Source organism: Thalassophryne amazonica, chromosome 18 (genome assembly GCF_902500255.1).
Source record: "Thalassophryne amazonica chromosome 18, fThaAma1.1, whole genome shotgun sequence".
NCBI classification, from domain to species: Eukaryota; Metazoa; Chordata; class Actinopteri; order Batrachoidiformes; family Batrachoididae; genus Thalassophryne; species Thalassophryne amazonica.
In genome coordinates this window covers 39,252,163-39,274,282 of record NC_047120.1, presented here as the reverse complement: position 1 = coordinate 39,274,282, position 22,120 = coordinate 39,252,163, and the positions used below count along the sequence as shown (strand labels likewise).

At 39.8% G+C, this 22,120-nt stretch overlaps 2 long non-coding RNA genes across 2 annotated transcripts; both read right to left on the bottom strand.

Annotated features, from left to right (window-relative positions):
* Positions 1 to 1,015: 1,015 nt before the first annotated feature.
* On the bottom strand, positions 1,016 to 2,100 carry LOC117531163. The gene is made up of 2 exons (XR_004566541.1): positions 1,628 to 2,100; positions 1,016 to 1,475 (listed from the first exon to the last, which is right to left on the bottom strand). It is a non-coding gene; the product is annotated as an uncharacterized LOC117531163 (long non-coding RNA).
* Positions 2,101 to 9,803: 7,703 nt separating this feature from the next.
* On the bottom strand, positions 9,804 to 10,172 carry LOC117530281. The gene is made up of 2 exons (XR_004566289.1): positions 10,093 to 10,172; positions 9,804 to 10,008 (listed from the first exon to the last, which is right to left on the bottom strand). It is a non-coding gene; the product is annotated as an uncharacterized LOC117530281 (long non-coding RNA).
* Between the last annotated feature and the right edge of the window lie 11,948 nt (positions 10,173 to 22,120).

Below are 22,120 nucleotides of genomic sequence, written 5' to 3'. Positions count from 1 at the left end.
TTCCGAGCTTCTGAGGGTTCAGAACACACCATGAATCTGTCTGGGGATATAAAATTTCTAGAGGATCTAGTTTCCCGCTGGTGGTACTTGTACTGCAAATAACCACTGTAGAATCATCACATATTTTTATTATTCATTCTAACGTAAAGTTAAAAAGATGGATGTTAGCTGCTTTGACTAATAATAAATCTTTGCTAGCATCTTGGCTAGCTTAACAGAGAGAGCAGCAATGTACTTGATGCTGTATCTGTTTTATTTACATTGCCTGGTTTTGATTTTATTCTATTGTTTCCTATGTATATTCAGTGTGTTATTCATTCAAAAAATTAAGAAAGAACTCCAAGGAAACATAAATACGCCACATCTGTAGTCAACAAACTGAGCTAATGTCTCTGTGGTGATACAAACAGCTATTTTACATAAAACACACCAAGTTGGTCATATTATATCTTAAAATACATTTTGGCTGATCATATTTCTTCAGATGTAATTGCATCACTGTTGTAATGACAATTATAAAGTACATTGAACAAAAATATAAACACAACACTTTTGATTTTGCGCCCATTTATCATGAGCTGAACTCAAAGATCTAAAACATTTTCTATACACAAAAAATACCTATTTCTCTCAAAATGTGTCCACAAATCTGTCTAAATCTGTGTTAGTGAGCACTTCTCCTTTGTTGAGATAATCCATCCCACCTCACAGGTGTGGCATATGAAGATGCTGATTAGATAGCATGATTATTGCACAGGTGTGCCTTAGGCTGGCCACAATAAAAGGCCTTTCTTTGCTCTGATTGGCTGTCGCAGTGTCTTTCCCAGCATCCAATATCAGGAGAAGCCCCCATGTTATCTATGACATTACTAACAAATGTAGGTCATGGTGTCTGGTCCCTTGAATTAAATTGTTTCCAGACAGCACAAATTTTGATCATAGCAATATAATGTTACGAGTCCTATATTTAAATTCTTAAGGAATAAAATTAAATGGTGCCAAAGAAAATAATTTGTAAGACTTAATCTTAAAAAAACCAAGCAGTCGTACAGCTTTAAGTAGTGTAAAAATGATCAACTATGAGTAATTAGTGTTAACAGAGCTGTGTATAACAGGTGATGAGTTGTATATTATTTTGGCATTATTCTACAGTGACCTGAGGTTGTAAATCCCTGTGGATTTACAAATTCCCACCTATGCTGTTAAGACCTGATGCCTGACACCAGTGTTGTTTGGGTAACTGCTGAAATCAAACATGGGGAAACCTCAGACTTCCTGCACTAAGTGAACATTTCCTCAGTAAACGGCGAGCAGATTGACGGACAAACTGTGGTCCGAAAGAGACGACCGTGGGGATCCGAGGAGAAGAATGACCCCTCTGTCCAGGCAGCCACTGGGATGCCAACCGCCTCTCTCTTGCTCTGTAGCTCTGCTATATGGAGCCAAGAACGGCTCGCTGTGCCGCTGCAGGTGAGCTGTAGAGGATAACCAAGACAGCCACTGTAAGGCATGTTCAAGGAACGAGCAGCAAAACGGGAGTGTGAGGATCTAATTATGGGGGACACATCATATAATTTACCAAAGGGCTATAAAGTACTGTTTCACAAACATCAACAGTAACTCTTACTTTCTGTGCTTCAAAGAACTCCAAACAAACCAGCTGAGGAGCGTAGACCTCCTCAAACTCCTTTAACTCAAACTTTAAGAATTAAATTCACCCAGGTTTATAATCAGAAAACATTTTATTCATTTAAAGACATCAAACATGTGGCAGTGACGCGGCAAAAACAAGAACAATCAGAGATCAGAGGTTACTTCCTTAGAGTGATGGTTACTCGCAGGCTGATTTGGAGTAAATCGAGTAAACTGTTACATTGTTTTAGATATTCAACATACGACATGGGCAACATGAGTTAACACAAAATGGGTTTTAAAATATAATTTAAATTATCGACTCAATAAAGTTACCTCATGGTGATATCACCCATGTGAAAAAGTATCGGACACCAAGAAAACATTTTGGATATATAGAGATCAGTCCGTGATATTGCTGCGGTGAAAGTTTTCTTCACTCTTCTTTGTAGGTCTGCTTCAGTTCAAACACAATGCAAACTTTTCTAGCACCGCTAATGACCGGGGTTATTTAGAGCAATTTCAATCAATCAATCAATCAATTTTTTTATATAGCGCCAAATCACAACAAACAGTTGCCCCAAGGCGCTTTATATTGTAAGGCAAGGCCATACAATAATTATGTAAAACCCCAACGGTCAAAACGACCCCGTGAGCAAGCACTTGGCTACAGTGGGAAGGAAAAACTCCCTTTTAACAGGAAGAAACCTCCAGCAGAACCAGGCTCAGGGAGGGGCAGTCTTCTGCTGGGACTGATTGGGGCTGAGGGAGAGAACCAGGAAAAAGACATGCTGTGGAGGGGAGCAGAGATCGATCACTAATGATTAAATGCAGAGTGGTGCATACAGAGCAAAAAGAGAAAGAAACAGTGCATCATGGGAACCCCCCAGCAGTCTATGTCTATAGCAGCATAACTAAGGGATGGTTTAGGGTCACCTGATCCAGCCCTAACTATAAGCTTTAGCAAAAAGGAAAGTTTTAAGCCTAATCTTAAAAGTAGAGAGGGTGTCTGTCTCCCTGATCTGAATTGGGAGCTGGTTCCACAGGAGAGGAGCCTGAAAGCTGAAGGCTCTGCCTCCCACTCCACTCTTACAAACCCTAGGAACTACAAGTAAGCCTGCAGTCTGAAAGCGAAGCGCTCTATTGGGGTGATATGGTACTACGAGGTCCCTAAGATAAGATGGGACCTGATTATTCAAAACCTTATAAGTAAGAAGAAGAATTTTAAATTCTATTCTAGAATTAACAGGAAGCCAATGAAGAGAGGCCAATATGGGTGAGATATGCTCTCTCCTTCTAGTCCCCGTCAGTACTCTAGCTGCAGCATTTTGAATTAACTGAAGGCTTTTTAGGGAACTTTTAGGACAACCTGATAATAATGAATTGCAATAGTCCAGCCTAGAGGAAATAAATGCATGAATTAGTTTTTCAGCATCACTCTGAGACAAGACCTTTCTGATTTTAGAGATATTGCGTAAATGCAAAAAAGCAGTCCTACATATTTGTTTAATATGCGCTTTGAATGACATATCCTGATCAAAAATGACTCCAAGATTTCTCACAGTATTACTAGAGGTCAGGGTAATGCCATCCAGAGTAAGGATCTGGTTAGACACCATGTTTCTAAGATTTGTGGGGCCAAGTACAATAACTTCAGTTTTATCTGAGTTTAAAAGCAGGAAATTAGAGGTCATCCATGTCTTTATGTCTGTAAGACAATCCTGCAGTTTAGCTAATTGGTGTGTGTCCTCTGGCTTCATGGATAGATAAAGCTGGGTATCATCTGCGTAACAATGAAAATTTAAGCAATACCGTCTAATAATACTGCCTAAGGGAAGCATGTATAAAGTGAATAAAATTGGTCCTAGCACAGAACCTTGTGGAACTCCATAATTAACTTTAGTCTGTGAAGAAGATTCCCCATTTACATGAACAAATTGTAATCTATTAGACAAATATGATTCAAACCACCGCAGCGCAGTGCCTTTAATACCTATGACCTATGACCTATTTCCACCTAAATAACTTAACCAAATATACTGCTAAAAAAAAAATTAAAGGAACACTTTGAAAACACATCAGCTCTCAATGGGAAAATAAAATCATGCTGGGTATCTTTCCTGATATGGACTGGGTAATGTGTTACACTGTTTGATGGAAATGAAAATTGTCAGTCTATAAAGGGCTGAATTCAGAGACGCCTTGAAAATCAAAGTAAAAAAAATGATGCGGCAGGCTCGTCCATTTTGCCAAAATTTCATTGCAGCAACTCAGAATGGTACCCAGAGGTTTGTATGTCCCCCACTTGCTTGTATGCACATCTCACAGTGTTGGGGTATGATCTTAATGAGATGATGGATGGTGCCCTAGGGGCTCTCCTCCCAGATCTGGACCAGGGCATCACTTACAGCAGCTCCTGCACAGACTGAGGTGTAACCTGGAGGTGTCGATGAGCTGAAACATAATGTCCCAGATGTGTTCTATTGGATTTAGGTCAGGTGAGCATGGGGGCCAGTCAGTGGTATCAATTCCTTCATCTTCCAGGAACTGTATGCATGCTTTCACCATATGAAGCCAGGTATTGTTTTGCACCAGGAGGAACCCAGGACCCACTGCACCAGCGTAGGGTCTTACAATGGGTCCAAGGATTTCACCCACATACCTAATAGCAGTCAGGGTGCTGTTGTCTAGCCTGTAGAGGTCGGTGCGTCCTTTCAGGGACGCGCCTCCCCAGACCATTACTGAGCCACCACCAAACTGGTCATGCTGAAAGGGTTAGGGTTAACGTTTTCCACTGTCACATGCCCCCCGTGCTACTTAACTGACCAGATCAGTATCCCAGAAGTTGAACTGACTTGATGCCACTCATTGGACCGTCTTCGTACAACACAATTCATATCAAGGTCATTGGTCTAAGATCAAGGTGAAATCAGAGGTCATCACCTAAAATATATTAATGACCGTATCTCAGGAACAACTTGAGATACTGAAACACATATTTCTACATAGATTTCTCCTCTCCAGAAGCTATCAAATGTATCAGACCTCAGACATCATTGACATCATGTGATGACATCAAGGGTAGTTGACCCAAAGAGCAAATCCTTTGTTATACTGTTGAATTTCTGACAAGGACTTTAAAATTTAAAGACTGCTCAAACGTGGTGTCATTAAAAAGGAACAAGCTATGCTTTAGCCCCAAGGTTATCTTGTGATTTAGTCAGGTTTGTCTCGGAATTTCATCATCACAAAATGTCACACTTGAGTTTATTTTGTACCAGTGAAGGTAAACTTTCCACAGATATTCACATGCTGTCGTTATGTTGGGAAATATCAATCATAAAACATCTTGCTAATTTTACTGCACTTCCTACTTAAAAAGTCCAAAAGAATCCTATAAAATTCTATATGATTCCTACTGGAGAAACTCCTCCATGCCATCACCCACAGGCTTTCTGAAGAACGATTTTGAAGGTCAAATGTAGCGGTTCTGTTATGGCCATGCCTGACTCCCGGCCAACACCATAACTAGGTATAGAAGTGGACTGTGGGTGAAACTAGCATGACCTGGGAGGGACGAATGAAAGCTGAAACGTTCTCATCTCAGAGTTACCAAACAAGCTAAAAATAATAGACTAATGTGGTTTCAGGTGTTTATTCATTAATCTATATATCTTTGTGGACTGAGTGGTGGTTTTCATTATGGGTGGCTTGGGTGGGGGCATTAAAATTGTCTCAATAACAGTAAGTAGTGGAGTAACAGTGGAGCTGATACCTAAAGATGCTCTCTGCTAGTAGGACCTTACTGCTGAGTTAGATTCATGTGGAACTGTTCCAAAGCAGGAAACTCTGATCCACTCCAGACTGCCGACAAAATGACCCCTTTAAATGCATTGCTGGTGTTGCCAACCGAATGGTCCCCCTAAACATCGGTACGCCCTGCCTTCACTGCGCATGTGTCATTATGGACCACAGCAGCACATCTGAGACTGACTCTAAGGGATTAAATGGAATAATGTGATTATTAACCATCAGATGACAAATTAAAACCTTTTAAATAATTTTAAAGCCAGTTTTAAGCAGAAATAAGGCAATAATTGGTGAGTTGCTGCTGATGGTCTGAAATGACATTGGCACAGGCGCTCTGATTGGTCCCGTCTTTTATGATGAAATAATGCTCGATTTATGTGGAAATGATTGTTGTACAAAAGCCTAAGATATCTGTTGCTCAGATAGATGATGACTAGAGTGCAGTTTGAAGCAAAAACAAGATGATGTTCGGTGAATTGCTCAGAAATGACATTATTGAATCTCTGAAATGACGCATGAGCAGTGAAGGTGGACCGTTTTTTAGTGGGGGACCGCTCTGTCGACGACACTGACCTTAGTCACGAGGACGCTGTGTAGCTCTATTTAACTGTACCATTCCATTAATGACTATTAACAGGGGTGCACATACCTGGTACTCATGGTGCTTGTGTGTGCTAAAAATAAATGATGGGTAGCAGAAAACACAGAGGAGGCGCTTCATTGGAGGAAAGCAATGACAGATTGTAGGAAAAGTGTTTCCCTCTGCTGTGCATCAGTGATGTTTAGCACACCCACGCACAGTGAGTACCAGTCAGGGGCATAGCACCAAATTCTGGGCCCTAGGTACTAGCCATTTTCCTGCCAATATCCAGCAACTTCGCACAGCCATTGAAGAGGAGTTGACCAACATTCCACAGGCCACAATTGACAACCTGATCAACTCTATGTGAAGGAGATGTGTTGCACTGCATGAGGCAAATGGTGGTCACACCAGATACTGACTGGTATCCCCCCCAATAAAACAAAACTGCACCTTTCAGAGTGGCCTTTTATTGTGGGCAGTCTAAGGCACACCTGTGCACTAATCATGGTGTCTAATCAGCATCTTGATATGGCACACCTGTGAGGTGGGATGGATTATCTCAGCAAAGGAGAAGTGCTCACTATCACAGATTTAGACTGGTTTGTGAACAATATTTGAGGGAAATGGTGATATTGTGTATGTGGAAAAACTTTTAGATCTTTGAGTTCATCTCATACAAAATGGGAGCAAAACCAAAAGTGTTGCGTTTATATTTTTGTTGAGTGTATTTTATTTCAGCCTAAACACTTGGGCTGCAACTAATGATTATTTTAATAAGTAAAAATTTTAGTTTTGTTTTACTTACATGTGAGTTTTGCCATTATTTCTTTAAGTGAGTTATTATTAAAAGGCCTTTATCATGCAACATCAACGTTTGACCTTGTAACAAAGTTATGATGTTATATTCTCGTCAAAAACATACCTAGAGTAGTGTTTTGTTTTATTTTGCACATATACATCACCAACACACCACAAAGAGATTTCTATCAGGTTTCACCCGATTATGAGCATTTTTAGATGCCTACAGCAACTATCTCAACTACTGACAACATACGAGGTCTATTAGGAAAGTATCCTACCTTATTTTTTTCAAAAACCATATGGATTTGAATCACGTGTGATTACATCAGACACGCTTGAACCCTCGTGGGCATGCAAGAGTTTACGTCGGTTACGTCATTCGCCTGTGGGCAGTCTTTGAGTGAGGAGTCGCCCACCCTCTCGTCGTTTTTTTCATTGTTTAGGAATGGCTCAGAGACTGCTGCTTTGTTTGATCAAAATTTTTTCAAAACTGTAAGGCACAACTGAGTGGACACTCAGTAAAAATTTTAACGGCTGATGAGAGATTTTGGTCTGGTAGTGTCGCTTTAAGGACGGCCCACGGCGCCTGACGGCGATCTGCACTTCGAGGCGGCAGCGTCTCGCCGTTTCAAGATGAAAACTTCCACATTTCAGGCTCTGTTGACCCAGGAAGTCGTCAGAGAACAGAGAACTTTCAGAAGAAGTCGGCATGAGGAGTTTATTCGGACATTCCATTGTTAACGGACATTTTGTAATGAAAGAACGTGCGGGCAGAGTCGCATGTCGGGCCGGACCCGACCGCGGGGGGTTGCGACAGGAAAAACACCTCCGTTGGAAACCTTAACGGGCAAGTTGGAACATGCCCAAGCTGTTAAACAATTTCTCAGTTACTCACTTGTTGAAAGCCATCAAAAGCCGCCTGAATTTTACAAATGGTTTTCAAAGACGTGCGCGAAAATTCGCCGAGTCGTTTCCGTGACGACTCGGCGAATTTGCGCGCACGTCTTTCATTAAAAAATGTCCTTAAACAGTGGAATGTCCGCATAAAGTCCTCATGCCGGCCTCTTCTGAATCTTCTCTGTTCTCTCACAATGTCCTGGGTGAATTAAGCCTTAAATTAAGATGTTTTCAGCTCGAAACAGGCAGACGACGGCGCCTGGAAGCGCTGCGCGACGTCCCGCTCTGTGGGAAGTCCTTACACCGACAGAAACACCCCATAATCTCTCATCAGCCGTTAAACTTTTCACCGAAAACCAGCTTAATTTCTCGAATAGTGTCCACTCGGATATTCCTCACAGGTCCAGAAAAAATTTTGATAAGGCAACGCGCGCCGTCTCGAGCAGCGTGTGAAACAAAGGAATTCAGCCGAGAGGGCGGGACCACATCTCACTCAAGGCCTGCCCACAGGGAAATGACATCACCGACATGCGTGAAAAAACTCACGCATGCGCACGAGGGTTCAAGCATGATTGGTGTAATCGCACGTCATTCAAATCCATATAGTTAAAAAAAAAAATAAAAGGGTCGGTTTATTATCTAAGAGACCTCGTATTATAGCAAGAGTCCACAATACTATTTTAAAGGCCTGACGAAAATGTAATATGTTATTTTTAATAAGATATTGTCATGAAAAAAGACAAAAATGTGCAGTTAACTGCATTTTATTTTTTCTTGTGTAAAAACACAGCTTAGATGTGGTTTGACCAAAACAAATTGTCCTTAAACTTAAATAAAACAGGGATGAAGTGGAGGTGTAAGAGTCACTAGGTGTTCACAGGAAACACTTATTTATTTCTATATTTATTTATTTATGTTCATTGTTAGTTGGATTTATCTTTTCTGTAGTGTTTAATCAGGTTCTTTTGTTTCTCTAAAATCGTATTGTAGTGCTACTGGTTATTATGACTATTATTGTTGTTGCTATTATTATTAATATATAAATAAAAAATAAAAAATAAAAAATTACAATTTGTAATACATTTGACTCTTTTACGACAACAAACGCTGAGCCATGAATTATTATACAGAAAACAAAAGCACGCAAATGTGCTGACAGCTGCAAGAGCTTCATGCTAACTTTAACATTGAAAACGCCATAGACATGCTAACGCATTAGCATCTGTCCCATTTTTAAGTTATAAAATACATTTATCAATTGTTTCAGAAGATGATAACAGGTCAAATGAACATAAAAAGGTAAATATTACTCACAGACATATGCCCTTTGGGGTTTTAGTGGGGAAAAATTAAAATAAAGTGAAATAAAACAATGACTCAACAAAGTAGCAGATCGAAGCACTGCTTCAATCTGCGAATGACTGCTTCGATTGGTTCAAGGTTCAAAGCAAAGCCGCGCTGCAGAAACGGTTGATTTATATGGAAGAAACGAAACATTTGCAGTAAAACAAGGTTATTTAACAACTAATCCATGACTAAATTAGTTGACAACTATTTTAATAATCGATTAAATCGATTAGTTGTTTCAGCTCTACTAATGTGTGTGTGTGTGTGTGTGTTTGTGTGGGGCAGAGTGCTGCCTGTGCGCCTGGACTAAACCATTTTACAACTGTGCAGGGGTGGGAAGGGCCCTCAGAGATCTTTCAGTATTATTGTTTGAGCAGAATTATGTTTTGCAACATTTATAAATTCATTCTAATTATATTCTTTTACAACATGAATTGTATGGATATTAATAACATGCAACACAAAAATGTATTTAATGTCAGTTTTTTGTGGGCCCCCCATGCTCTGGGCCCTGGGTGCATAGTACCCTTTACTCCCCCAGTCCGACGCCCCTGGTACCAGTTATGTGCACCCTTGTCTATTACGATCCATCACATGTGTCATGATAAGTTGCACGTGCAGATTCTTTTAAAACTTTTAAGCTGCATCATGATCCCCCCCCCCCCACACACACACCACCTCTTTCTGTCCTGTCACTTCAGACATTTGGGAAAAATGAGTCATGCCAAAAGCAAGTCATACGCTTTATTTGACCGGCACAGGCAACAGTTCAACCCCCATCCTCCTTTTTTCCTTTTTGCAGGCAGCCCCCACATGTTTAGACACGTCGTTGCACGGGGTGAGGCCCATAGGGTTGAGCAGCAGTCCACTCTTTCGAAAGCCTCGGCCACAGCGGCCTAAACGTTCCACCCGCCAGATGCACACCACTCACATAAATACTGCAGAAAGGGTGGCTTAAAGTTACTTCAAACTTTAGCTGCTTCAAGTGAACATTACATTAAATAAACCCACAACCCACTCACATTGTTCAGAGCTCATTCTTCTCCAGATGTCAGAGCTCCTCCCCACTGAGCTGCAGCAGCCTTCCACAGCTTGAACGGAGCCAAAATCCACAGCTGCTACCAATCTGAAGACGCTCATAAAAAATAGAGGTTAGAGTAGACGGTGCAGATGAGATGAAGAACCAGTCTGAGGCTCACAACCGAGAGCTGACTGAGCTAACAGGTGTGATCAGGGGAAAATAAAACAACCCCAACCGAGAGTCACATGTAATTACTCCACTGCCTTTTAAAGGGGTCATACTGTGCAAAATATGTTTTATTTCTCATTTATTTAATGTAAGATATCCCCCCAAATCTCAAAATTCTATGACTGTTAATGTAGAAGTTCTCCTGCTATAAGCAACATTTAGTCCTAAAACACCTTGTTTAAGGTTTCTGTGATGTATAGTAGCAGTTTCCCAGACAGGATTTAAATTAAGACAAAAGTAGGCATTAATCTGTAATCCCATAATTGAAGATAAACAGGACACATCTGTTGTGGAATAAAAGACAAAGACTGCATGGAAATCCATCTGCAGTGAATTCAGTTCCAGTGAACAAACATCTACAAGAACAATACAGCAACTTCAGGTGAGAACTAGTGAGCTGTCCGTGGGGATCCACGGGATCTAGATTGGGTTGTGTTTATAAAATAGGTAGCTGACATTTTTCAAGGGTGGTAATAAATTAAGCAAAGTTTCTATAATGATTTTAACTGAAAGTGCAGGAAATTAAAATGAGAAAGTTTTGTGAATAGTTGTTTTTATTATTTGGCACATTTAGTTGATGTCATGTTTTGCAACTAGATTCAGAGTTTTCTGGTTACTAGGGACTGATTAATGGTGTTATCATATACCTATAAATGATACGCCAATATGATTGGATAAAACACTAAAGAATAAATAGCAGTACATCCTTTTGACGGACGGGTAATATTTTTCATACCACCTGAGTAATCAGCCAATCTGGTCAGCGGTGCGGCGCCACGACGAAGAGGCGCGGTCAGAGGAACTGTGAAATACTGGTGAGTCACTATTAATAATTTCTTACGTGTCCAACCTCGTAGGTTGATCATTAAAATTAAATTCGTTAGTTGTGAAAGCCATCATAATTATTTATAGGAAAATTTTCTATTTTTTTTCTGCTAAGGTTTGAACTTTGAGTGTTTACACAGGAGAGAAAAGTCAGAAAATGTTAATGCCTGCTTGAGAAAAGTGTATAAAGTGTGTCGTGAGGGGTTTTACAGCCTTAAAACATCTATAATAATTGTAAAAAATAACACTGACTACTTTGCGGATTTCGCCTATTGCGGGTTATTTTTTAGAACGTAACTCCCTTTCGCGGCCTTGCAGTTTTGCAGATTTTTTTTGTGCAATTTTGCATGGTTCTTCTTTTTTTTTTAAACAGCGCATTGTGTTCTGCTTCCTTATCAGGCGGGCGATTGCTCTCACTGCCTCCGATGCGCTTTCTGAGTCTGCGGGCTCGGTAAGCACCGCAGCAGGCCACTCACACCGCCCCCCCTGTCTGCTGTGCCGAGCTGCATGCAGCAACACATCCAGCGACTGCGTTTGCTGTTTTGATGCGCAGCGCCCACTGCATGCTCTTGGCAACCGCAGCCGCAGAGCTCCTTCGGCCTCAGGGTGTATTGTTTTCTTCAGGGTGTATAAAGACATATTCATTGGTGAACAACTTGATAACTGATAATATCAACATCCATTGTTCACTGTTGTTACCTAATATTCCTAATTTCTCGATAAATATGAGTCCTATCAACTTTCCATTTTCGCGGCGTTCATCCTTGACCCAAAGTTCATAAATATACCAAACGGCAAATGTCAGGTCTCCCCAGTTTCTCTGTGATCGAAGTTGCACATACAGGGGCCACTTCCCTTTATAACCTTCTTTACTGTATTAGCTATTTGTGATATCAATGGGTTGACATTACAATATTTATAATTTATATTTTGTCTTCAGAACTGCCTTAGTTCTTCGTGGCATAGATTCAACGGGGTGTTGGAAACATTTCTCAGAGATACTGGTCCATTCAACCAATCTGCCCATTCTCCTCTGACATCAACGAGGCATTTTCATCCACACAACTGCTGCTCACTGGATATCTTCTCTTTTTCCAGACCATTCTCTGAAACCTCCAGAGATGGTTGTGCGTGAAAATCCCAGTAGATCAGCAGTTTCTGAAATACTGAGACCAGACCATCTGGCACCAACAACCATGCCACGTTCAAAGTCACTAAAATTCTCTTTCTACCCCATTCTGATGCTCAGCTTGAACTTCAGCAAGTCGTCTTCACCACATCTAGATGACGCAATGCATTGAGTTGCTGCCATGTGAAGTAGAAGCTCCTTCACATTTAAAGCAGCAGGCACAGAAATGTTTCTCTGAGAGGAGAAAATGGTTTCTTTTTGTGGTGTGTATGTAATATTTATGGCTACAGACTTTAAAATATCTGCTTAAAAGACCTGATGGCCTATACTAACTTGCTGAAATAGTTCATATTACAGCCCGTTTAAGATCGCATGACACAACTGGCTCCTAAGTTTTCAGATGGCATTTTAAAGACACACACAGTACTTTGTCTTGCAAAAAAGTAAAAACAGTTTCCTTGATGTCTGTTTCACAGACACCTTCCTTAATGCCAACTAAAAGCTGCTGCTCAAGGCCAACTTTTTTATTCAGCTAAATGGAAAAACAAGGACATCTGCAGCTTCCTAACATCTTTAAACATTCTGAAACAACATCTAACTCCTCAGGCTTACTCCATCAGTCCTATATGCTGTTTAGATTTATTTATTTATTGTTAAAGTACCATGATGCTGCCCATTTTGACATTTCAGGATTTCAGGGAGGTGAAATAATGTATGTATGTTTGCTTCTATGTTTTCAAATGCATACAGTCAAAACATTTTTTTTTGTCTTTTCCAGCATCTCACTATTTACTGTGATGCACTATTGATATAAACTTTGATTATAACTTCATACATGGAAGATTTATGAGGTATATATTCTGCCATGGTGGATTTTTTCCACTCAACAATCATAGTTTAATACATTTTAAAATCAGAAGAAAAAACAAACAAAAGAAACAACAACCCCAAATAATAATAATAATAATAATAATAATAATAATAATAATAATAATAATAATAATCCTTGAATAGCATAACTGAACCACTTTACCTTTGTAACATATGACTTTACCACCACAATTAATCCATTCTGGCTCCAAGCTGCTTGAGTTAAATAGTTATACCCTTGCATATGACATTTCACAGTCACCACAGATCATATAAAGCTAATATATGACTTTATATGAGTGTTTAAACAACATGTGTATCTTTAACAGGGTCCTCGGAGAAGAGGACCCTGTTTCAAGAGCACTCAAGGTCAAAGATCCTTTGACCAGTAAAAACTGGATATATGATTTCATATTGGTGTTTGATGGACCCACAGGTGTATCTTTAATCAATTCCTTGAAATAACTATAGAGCCCTTCATATATGTGGTCATAGTTTAGACCTTGGTAAAAATTTGGTTATTTTGTTCACACACAGACAGATGCTTGCTGCAACGCGGTGGAACCATACCTTGAACCTACGTATACACTCGAGTTCAGATAAATCTAATAAGCATCTAATTGCATATTTCAAACTCAAATTCAAATAGCAACAAGGCTGAATAACACTTTAATATTTGAGGATTTCAGGGAGGTGAAATAAAAATATGCACCCCCCCCCCCCCTCAAAATGCTAATTTCTACTGCTTGATTGATTGATAAGATTGATCTGATGCAATGGCTGACTGAATGTATAAAATAAAACACTTTGCATATGAACATTTTTTCACAGGTTTATATGCACATTTACCATGGCTGACATTTGTCCACATGAAACATAATGCGGTGATACACTGACACCTCTAGAGGACACAATAATCAGCTGTTCACTAGATCTAGTGCTTCTCCTCTGAATTAGATCTCAGGATTTTTTTTTTTTTTCTGGCAAGCCTCGACTTTCCCCTTTCTGCTGTTGGTCACATTTCCTGTGAGGCTGCTCTGCACATTTAACTGTAACTTAGTTCGGATGAGAAAGAAAAAAAGGGAAGAAGGGACACGTAAAGAGGCTGGTTAACGGGGAAGATTTAGAACTCAGCTTCTCATAAGAACACACAAAACCATGTCTTCCATCAGTGTGTCGTAACAGTTATTTACTCAGTTTGCCATATTTCCCTGTCAGAGCCGACAACTCTGATGTTCAGTGAGTTATTTTTTTTCCCCTCGTCTTTTTGCATTGGTGGTTGTAGGCCATTTCAATATACACTGTAAACCCGAACGAGTTAGCAGAACTCAAAAATTTAGAGGCAATCATCTGCCACAAAACTTTTCAGTTCATAAACTTAAAAGTCAATTGTTCCCAGAACTTAAAAGCTTTGGTTATATGCTACTTGTACCTCATTACAATTACAATTAAATTAAAGTGTTCATTAAGTAAAAGTAAGACCCTTTGGCTGCTCCCTTGTTTTTCACTTGGGGTCACCACAGCAGATCAGAGGTGGATCTTGCATGTTGAATTGGCACAATTTTTATGCTGGATGCCCTTCCTGACACAACCTCACATTATGTGGAGAAATGTGACAGGGGTGGAGTTTAACCTGGGAAACCTTCTGCACCAAAACCAAGTGCACTACCCACTTGGCCACCACCCCTGCTAAAGTCTTCGTTAAGTCAACGCAAATATTTTTCACATATAATGACTTCATTCTTTTAAGCTGTGCTTAAGTTATGCCTTGAAGTTTAGCTTACTTAATATACAATTAGTTCAAGTCAATCTAAAATTATGAGTTAAATATACTCAAAAAACAAGAACATGTTACACAAACTTGAAATATTTAAGTAAGTAGAACATTTTCTTAAAATATTGAGTTTACACCGCTTAATCTTTTGAATTAATTTGAATGTTCAGCTTTACAGTGTAGAAGTTCCTACATTACTGTTATCCAAACAATATGAGTCATTATTCATCAAAAGACAAAATATTAAGCTTACACTTCATATTATGGAGTTGTTTTCAGCTATATTTAACTTGATAAACTGGTTAAAATCATATCCATGTTGGTTTATCAAATTCATTCAAGTCATAAAATTTCAAATCAAGTCTAAATCTACTGTACTGCATCATGCCTATGTGACATCTTTGATTCTGTTTTGGAGAATCTCAAGAATTTACAAATTTAAAGGGTCAAATTGTGTGAAATATTTTATGTAGCTATTTTTTTACATTTAAATATTGTTCTGGCTTCCTGTTAAACATGGTTAAAGTTGTCCATTTCTGTGGTTACATGTAGAAATGCTCCTGCCATAAGCAAAGTTTAGCACTGAAACAGCTTCTTTGGGACTTCATCTGGTGGGGGTGTGGCTAACAGCAGCTTCTTTCCATTTAAAGAGACAAGCACACAAACATGAGTCCGTTGTCCTGAGGAATTTTGCAAGACCACATGGCATCAGTATCTTTTTAAAGTACCCTTTAAGACACTTTTTGGCCTGTATTAGCTTGATGGAATGATGTTGCATAAGATTATGCAACACTTTAGGATACTTTCCTTCCAATGTGTGCCATGTCTGGTGGAAATTGGGCCAAGTAAAACAGAAAGGGGCAGGGGAACAGATAGAAAGACAGACAGAAACACAGGTTTTCAAATTATATAGTATGAGATGATGAAGACAGATAAACACATTTGATGTCTGTACTGACTGGAAAGGCTGGTCCTCTAATTTTGACCCTGTCTATACAAATCGAGAGATTTTCAAAAGCAGAGAATGTGACAGTGGCTCCTCCCCAGACCTGATCCAGTCTCACATTTCACCATGTAGTCTTGAAGTTCTTCTCTCCTCCATCTTCACCATAAAAACCCAAAACCCCACCCTCCCTGAAGGAACCCGCAATGCATCTGCATTCATCTTTGCATTTCACATGGTACGCTCGCTAACTTGAACCTTTAGAAACTCGGGCAATGAATTGGGGGGGGGGGGGGGGGGGGTTTGTGGGCATGATCCAAATGAACTCCATAAGGCATTGATTCCCAAACACATGATTTGATTACAAAAGGTATACTTCACATTTCAAAGCCGCATAGCTTTTAACTTCTATATCTCTCCAGTTAGGTCTGTGAAGTAATATTTTAACTTTTTTTCTTCAAAAAGCAACAAAATGCAAATTCTAGAATCAATTTGAAAATGTTTCTAACTGTTCTTGGTCTAGTTGCGAGACGAAGGTTTACATCCTTACCACGTGCATGACAAAAAAGTCAAACAGTTTGCTGAGACGTGCTTCAGTCTTGATCTTCAAACACCATCTGTTTACTTTTACACTTAGCACACATATGAGAAACATTTCACCAGCAGGTGGCAGGCTCCTTTCCTGTATGTGTGACATTCAGTTTCAGTCATATATAACAAAAACTAAAAGAAACTTTGGACAAATGACAAAGGAGAGAAATAAAAGTATGTGAAGTATCTCCAGATGACAATTAGACCACTTTTGGGGTAACAGAACTAATTATCAGAGGAGATAAAATACAAAAAACAGTGTGCTCGGCCTGTTTCCTCTGAGGTTGACAAGAAAACTCCCCGAGGAAAACAAATGAGCAGGTTTTGCTCAGGACACCAGCTGACTTCCACTCTTCAGTCCTGATTTTTTGCATGTGAAATCTCTGCTGTGTTTGTCCTCGCGTTGGGAGGGACTGTTTTCTCTGGCGTGCACTTGGTGGGCTCAGAGCGAAGGACAAGGCCTCCAGGCGTGAAGATCCACGTTTGGTTGTACCTACATGTTTGTGTGTCATCACTCAGGCCGTGTTGGCAGGTTATGCCACAAGTGGAAAGCCTGGAGCTCTCCGTGAGACAAAATAAGAAAAGGGAAAGACTGGTGTTTCCTGACACACGCTCTCCGGTGTGATTCATGCTTTGTGCACTGAAATGGTTGGTTATTCAGTCAACTGTCCCAGTGAGAATGCTAAATCACAGACAACGAGGTCGCCACAATGACAAACTCCACCTTAAGTCTTCTGGTCTGTGAGGTTTTCCTGGCTTGAGAAGCCCAAATGTGGAACTTTTTAAATGAGTCGTGTCAACTTAAAGAGTTGTAGAGTCTTATGTCATGGTGATAAACTTACTTTTAAGTGAGATATAATATAAAACACAAATTTATGACATATACTGATTGACTAATCTGTCTAAAAAAGTGTTCAGTCATAATGCCTCTATGGCTAGTTAAAGGGTACGTGGGTAGAATATAGCAACGGGTAACATAAAGGAGTGACATAGGGCTCCCTACTTGTTATAGCTTGTAGTTCCCCTAAGCTAGAGAAATGGTTCACAGACAAAGATTACAGGAATCACTTTCTCCAACTTTGTGTCCTCAGCAAATACGAAGCTGAGAATACAGATCGACAGGTCTACAACACCAAATCAAAAAAAAAAAAAAAAAAAAAAAACTTAGGATGATATGGAAAATGCAAAGACCAAACAAACAAACAAACAACAACAAACCTGCAGTTATTGTTGCATTTACTACTTTGACTGTTTCCCTGCAGGCAGTATGAAGTTGAGATATTTCATGTTTTGTGTGGTAAACTTCATTTCATTTGTTAAAATACATCCATTCCTGCATTTCAGGCCTACAACACATTCCAAGGAAAGTTGGGCACGGGCAATTTAGGACTAGTATTGAAGTAAAACAACAACAACAACAACAACAACATCACAACTTAATGATGTCATTTCAAACAGGTGACGTCAACAGATGATTGTAATCATGATTTGGTACAAAAGCAGTATCCAAGAAAGGATGACTCTTTGAGGTGCAATGATCAGTACATAGGATCTCAAATTTGTCAACAAGTGGATGAGAAAATTATTGAAAGAAGGAATGTTTAGGAATTTCAGAGTGTAACAGGCAAGGGTGCAAGCCTAAACCAGTGGTGTAGTCTACATTTTTGAAGTGGGTAGACTGTGTTTTTTGCCCGTCATCAAACCCGTGAGTTGCGCCCCCGGTTATTAACATTTTTAACACCATAACAACAAATAGATCTATACTTTCCATCTGATTATTTATATTCTTTAACAAAGAAATTGAATCAGGTCATAAACCAGGAATAAACAATGTTTAAATCCAGCCAAAAGTATCATATGCAAGCTACTGTGTATTGTTTAACAGTAAATAAGACAACTTTAAGTCACAGTTACTCAAAAAAAAAAAAAAAAAAAGTGACTGTGACTCCTTGTTATTAAGAAAGAAAAGTTCTCTTAACAATAATAAGGAGCAGATTATTGCCTCCCAACTAAGTATATTGCAAGAGTTGACTTTTCCTCCCTCTATATACAACCCCTGGCAAAAAATTATGGAATCACCAGCCTCGGATGATGTTCATTCAGTTGTTTAATTTTGTAGAAAAAAAGCAGATCACAGACATGACACAAAACTAAAGTCATTTCAAATGGCAACTTTCTGGCTTTAAGAAACACTATAAGAAACTAGGACTGCAAGCAGTCATATACGGGCCCTTGTTCCGCGCAACCGCCTACCCAGGCCAGTGGGTGCCCTTGTGACCACATGTGGGCATGTGCATGCAGGGGCAACCACTCACCACACAGTTAAAATTTTAAACAAATCACACAATGCATCAAGGAGTTATGACATGTTGATTGTTCATCCACTAGGGGGCGCTCAGTGTACAAACAGAGGGGCTGGGTGTGTTCAGGTGCCAACCGTCATCATACATGTGAAGTTTCAAGTCAGTCAGGCAAAGCATGAAGGAGTTATCATGACTTGATGTTCCATGGCAAAGGGTCAAAATGGCGGCACACACTTGGCCACAAAATGACCACACCCTTCAACATAGAGAAAAGCTTTCGATAACTTTTGGTCAGTATCATCTTGGATGCTGTCAAAGAAATTTGAAGTGCATTGGACAAAATCCCTAGGAGGAGTTTGTTCAAATACAACATGTGGAAATCATTTCAAAATGAGAAGAAAATGCAAAATGGCCGACTTCCTGTTTGGAGTAGACTCTTGGTGCGAGAGACTTTTTGTACGTCTATGCAAGTCACACGTGTACCAATTTTCATCTCCCTACTCCAAAAAAAACCCTATGGGGAGGGGTTTTGGAAAGTTTCAAGGGGGCGCTATTGAGGCATTTTGCCCCGCCCACGGGCGATGCCCCTATGAATTGTAAGAGGTTGTCATGCTTGACTTGTGTTTCAATTTTCATGATGATATGACAAAATTAAAGCCGTCAAAAGGAAGAACGTAATATCATGGCGAATGGGCAATATTCGGCACGCTGCCACACGGATGCCGTTACTCGTAACGTCACGGCGATCATCGCATACGTTCACCAAGTTGTTCTGCATGTTTTAGAAGTGGAAGGAAGTTGATGGGGTTAAATATGTGACTTCAGTACCTGTTTAAGTATAATGTTCATATGGCGAAGGGTCAAAATGGCGGCACCATAGCGGCCACACCCTTCGACATACAGAAAAGCTTTCGATAACTTTTGGTCAGTATCATCTCTGGGTGATCTGTAAGAAATTTGAAGTGCATTGGACAAAATTCCTAGGAGGAGTTCGTTCAAATACAACATGTGGAAATCACGCCAAAATGAGAAGAAAATTCAAAATGGCCGACTTCTTGTTTGGAGTAGACCCATGGTGCAAGAGACGTTTTTGTATGTCTATGCATGTCACACATGTGTACCAATTTTCATCTCCCTACTCCAAAAAAACCCCTATGGGAGGGGGTTTTGAAAGTTTCAAGGGGGCGCTATTGAGGCATTTTGCCCCGCCCATGGGCGACGCCCCTATGAATTGTAAGAGGTTGTCGTGCTCAACCTGTGTATCAATTTTCATGATGATGTGACAAAATTAAAGCCGTCAAAAGGAAGAACGTAATTTCATGGCGAATGGGCAATATTTGGTACACCGCCACACGGACGCCATTACTCGTAACTTCACGGCGTTCATCGCCTACGTTCACCAATTTGTTCTGCATGTTTTAAAAGTGGAATGAAGTTGATTGGGTTAAGTATGTGACATCAGGACCTCTTAAAGAAAAATAAGACATTTCCCGCCACCACCGGGGGGCGCTATGGCGCAGGTGGGAACTTAAGATATGTAGATGTTCAGGGCAGAGCCCTCATCATGTCCAGCAAGTTTGAAGGATCTACGATGAAGTATGTGGGCGTGACAGCCGTTCGAAGTGAAATGGCGTGCTCCGAAAAGCTCGCCAAAGTTTGACGACCCCTAGCAGCCACACCTTTTGACTTAATTAGAATCTTTTGATAACTTTTGATAACCATTGTGTTGTGATGATTTTGACCAAATTTGAAGTTGATCGGATGAAATCCCTAGGACGAGTTCGTTCAAATGTAAGTAGTGGAAATGGCCAAAAATGGCAAAAATTTGTTCAAAATCGAAACTTAAAATCAAAATGGCCGATATTTCACCATGACAGTAAGAGACTTTTTCGTGCGTCCTGGCATGGTAAATATGTGTACCGAATTTCGTGAGGCTACGACGAAAAAAGCCCAATGCGGAGGGGTTTTTTGAAAATTTCTAGGGGGCGCTATTTCGCGATTTTTCTGCGACCATGTGCGAGGGCCCCCAAAATATCGAATTTCGGAAAGTTTGGTGAGTTTTTGAGCATGGGAAGAGGCCGAAATTTCGATTTCAAGAGTGATAATAATAATAATAATAATAATAATAAGAATAAATAATAATAATAATAATAATAAACAGCGCAATTACAATAGGGTCCTCATAGGATGTTGCCTACTCGGGCTCTAATCAGGAAAAAAAATTGTGACAGTAACGGTTACTTTTTTAGACCAAGCAGAGGGAAAAAAAATATGGAATCATTCAAATCTGAGGAAAAAAATATGGAATCATTCAAATCTGAGGAAAAAATTATGGAATCATGAAAAACAAAAGAACGCTCCAACACATCACTAGTATTTTGTTGCACCACCTCTGGTTTTTATAACAGCTTGCAGTCTCTGAGGCATGGACTTAATGAGTGACAACAGTACTCTTCATCAATCTGGCTCCAACTTTCTCTGATTGCTGTTGCCAGATCAGCTTTGCAGTTTGGAGCCTTGTCATGGACCATTTTCTTCAACTTCCACCAAAGATTTTCAATTGGATTAAGATCCGGACTATTTGCAGGCCGTGACATTGACCTTATGTGTCTTTTTGCAAGGAATTTTTTCATAGTTTCTGCTCTATGGCAAGATGCATTATCATCTTGAAAAATGATTTCATCATCCCCAAACATCCTTTCAATTGATGGGATAAGAAAAGTGTCCAAAATATCAACGTAAACTTGTGCATTTATTGATGATGTAATGACAGCCATCTCCCCAGTGCCTTTACCTGACATGCAGCCCCATATCATCAATGACTGTGGAAATTTACATGTTCTCTTCAGGCAGTCATCTTTATAAATCTCACTGGAAAGGCACCAAACAAAAGTTCCAGCATCATCACCTTGCCCAATGCAGATTTGAGATTCATCACTGAATATGACTTTCATCCAGTCATCCACAGTCCACGATTGCTTTTCCTTAGTCCATTGTAACCTTGTTTTTTCTGTTTAGGTGTTAATAATGGCTTTTGTTTAGCTTTTCTGTATGTAAATCCCATTTCCTTTAGGTGGTTTCTTACAGTTCGGTCACAGACGTTGACTCCAGTTTCCTCCCATTCATTCCTCATTTGTTTTGTTGTGCATTTTTGATTTTTGAGACATATTGAAGTTTTCTGTCTTGACGCTTTGATGTCTTCCTTGGTCTACCAGTATGTTTGCCTTTAACAACCTTCCCATGTTGTTTGTATTTGGTCCAGAGTTTAGACACAGCTGACTGTGAACAACCAACATCTTTTGCAACATTTTGTGATGATTTACCCTCTTTTAAGAGTTTGATAATCCTCTCCTTTGTTTCAATTGA